This window comes from Taudactylus pleione, unplaced genomic scaffold (genome assembly GCF_031769625.1).
Source record: "Taudactylus pleione unplaced genomic scaffold, aTauple2 ptg000066l, whole genome shotgun sequence".
NCBI classification, from domain to species: Eukaryota; Metazoa; Chordata; class Amphibia; order Anura; family Myobatrachidae; genus Taudactylus; species Taudactylus pleione.
This window is the reverse complement of record NW_028284468.1, coordinates 26,600,442-26,603,494: the sequence shown is the minus strand read 5'-3', so window position 1 is coordinate 26,603,494 and position 3,053 is coordinate 26,600,442. Positions and strand designations below refer to the sequence as shown.

Here is a 3,053-nt window from a genome sequence, read left to right as displayed (position 1 = left end):
CCCGGTACCACTGGGTGGTGGGTGCCGGGTTTATTATTTATAGTATAGTGTTAAAATTTGACAAACTAGAGGTAACAAGATTAATTGAGGTGAACCTTGCAGTTACATCATTGGCTACAATGTAGCAGTTCCCACCATAGACTTCAATGGATATTTCCCACCATTGAATTCTATTGGGGAGACAGGCTGACTGCACACAGCCAATCAGCAGGTAGCTCCTACGGATGTGCCCACTGATTGGCTGGCAGCTACTGCAATGTCTGGGCTCATGTGGGTCCCAGTCATTCGCGTAGAAGAAGGGTATGTGTAAACACATACCCTTCCTCCTGTCCATACTCGATCGGAACTTTGCGTTTTGTTATTTTTAACACCCTGGATGCCTATATAGAACAAATTAAACATGATCCACACATACTGTAGGAAGAGTTGAGCATGTTTTATTTTTTCAGGTATCCATGGATTTCTACATGGAGAAGTGGACATGAATGGCTTCAGGGATACTAAGTTAGTATGTGTGATAGTGTGTGTGTATTATATTTTTTTTAATATTTATTTTGCAGGTGAACTACAGGTACCAGTGGGCCTGTAATGTTCTGTATGCTGGTAGTTGTAGTTATCCAAGTACCAGCATGCAGGGCAGGATTGCTGGGACCTATAGTTCACCAGCAAAAGACAATGTTTTTACAGTACTTCTAATTTTTAAACCACATTTACACTATCAACCCAATACCCACCTCCCAGGGGTGCCAGGGACAGCCCCAGGCTATCAGACCAGGCCTCGGGTGCCCTGGAGAGGAAGATCCCTTTATAGGGGGAGGTCCCCACCTCCACAGGAATCCCTGGCCTTGGCTGAATAGCGGTCAGGTTTAATGCTTTGGTCGTGGGAACCAGTGAAAGGGTTCATTGTTCATTGGCTGGGAGGCAGAAGGCTCACCTCTATTAGCCAAAGAAAGCTTAGCACCAGGATTTCTATACTGAGATCCAGCGGCGGTGCACTCATTCAGGTAGTACTGTCCTTAGAGGACAGAACTAAGGTCCTGATTCAGAGGTGGTCGCTATTTGCGAGCGCTCGCTCTGAATCAGGGCGGGATGTTTTTTTATTTCACCGGCCTCCAGGCCACTTGATAAGCTGTGGGTGGCCACCCACAGCTTTAGCGGGCAGCCTGGCAATGGTTGCGATTATCATGACCATCGGGCTTGCTACGAGACCCTTGTGCTAGGGTCTTGTCCACCGCAAGCCCCAGTGAACTTCCTGCTCTAATAGAGCAGGAAGTTCACTTCTTACATCACTGGTGATGTCAGTAGGGCCGCCCACAAAAGGCAGGCATTCCTTCAGGAAAGCCTCCATTTGTCCAGCCACCCCCCCTGCACGCCTACAAAATGGGGCAAGCTGTCAATCAAAATCAACAGCCGCCCCATCTTGTAATGAGTCCTGCATTGAATGATAATTCACTCATGATGGGGCTTGCGTGTGCATACTGCCCGGCCATCGACCCGCTTGCGAGCGCTATGCACTCACGAGCAGGTCTGAATCAGGCCCTAAGTTTGTGGGTACGCATTTTTTCTTTTTGTTGTTCTGCCAAGTCTGTGGATGCCTACATGGACAGAAGACGACATGATCAACGCATAGGAGGAGGTGAGTCTTGATTTTTTTTCTTGCTAGATTATCTAAATGTAGAAGTGGATGTGATGGCTTCAGGGATACATAGGTGAGTATGTGAGATAGGGAGAGTGTGTGCATGTATATATTATTAAACTTGTACTTGCCACAGTGTGTGTATTCTGTGGGTTTTTATATTTCTTTTGCTGTGGAACTATAGGTACCAGCAGGCTTGTAATGCCCTGCATGCTGGTTCTTGTTGGAGGCTTGATGGGACCTGTAGATCCTCAGCAAAAGACAATATTAAGACAATATTATCTCGTCTATTTTTTTACACCAAACTACAATATCAACCCAGCACCCACCAGCCAGGGTTGCCGGTGATAGTCCCAGGCTATCAGCCTAGGCCTGGGGTCCCCTGGAGAGAGGGCCCCCATATTGGGGGTGTCCTCAGCTCCCCAGGGATCCCTGGCCTGAGCTGACTAGCGGTCAGGGATAATGCTTTGGCTGGGGGACCCGGTGAAAGGTTTTCCCTGGCTGTGGCATTACCCCCCTTGCTGGAATTTACAGTGGAACCATGGGCCTGATTCAGAGCCACTCATAAGCGGCAGCTCGTTTGCTCCGAGCAATGTTTGCCCAACTGCACATGCGTACGGATCGTTATATGCATGCGCGAACCAGTCAGTGCGGCCGAAATTCATGTGCTCGCAAAATAGCGAATGCCTGCTAATTTGAGTGACAGGAGGAGGCGTATGTGGGTGGTAATGGGGGAAGGTGCTTGAAAACGGGGAGTGGAGATCCGATCGCAGGCGTGCTTAAAGGTCAAAACGGGCGTTTTATGGGTGTGCATAATTAAAACAGCAGCATCATTGACCACGTCACTGGGTTATTTTACTCGCTCATTCAGACCTAGAGGTGTGAACAGACCGCAAACAGCGAACGGTTCATTTGAATAGCCACCCCTATTTTCAGGACGAGCGAGCGCTAATTGTGTCCGGCTCTGAATCAGGCCCCATATGCATTATTTTTCCCCTGTATTTCCAGAACTATGACTGGCTCAGAGCCCAGTTATGGATGTACTAAATACAGGGGACCCCTGTATTTTGGCAACCTTGGCTGGTTCTGAATAGCCTGTTGCTGGTTGTGCTTAATACAGGGGAACCCTTCATCATTTGTCCCCTGTATTTAGCACAACCAGTACTGGGTCTCCAAAGCCCAGTGATGGTTGTTCTTTTGGGAAGGGGGCCGCAACATTTTTTTAAAAATTTTTACACTGGTTTTAATTTTTTTAACACAGAAGCACAGACGGTTTCATGGATCCTGTCCATGCTACTGTGTTTAATTATTTACATAAAGGAATGACTGACTAAGGACAAAGACATTGTGACATGAGCCAGGATAGCAAGCTACAACACAAATTATTTTGTTTGGCATCAACACCACCTGAACATTC

The 3,053-nt window shown here is 47.5% G+C and overlaps 1 non-coding gene across 1 annotated transcript; it reads right to left on the bottom strand.

Annotated features, from left to right (window-relative positions):
- Positions 1–2,672: 2,672 nt before the first annotated feature.
- Positions 2,673–2,797, bottom strand: LOC148534538 (small nucleolar RNA SNORA11). The gene has a single exon (XR_015877657.1). It is a non-coding gene; the product is annotated as a small nucleolar RNA SNORA11 (small nucleolar RNA).
- Between the last annotated feature and the right edge of the window lie 256 nt (positions 2,798–3,053).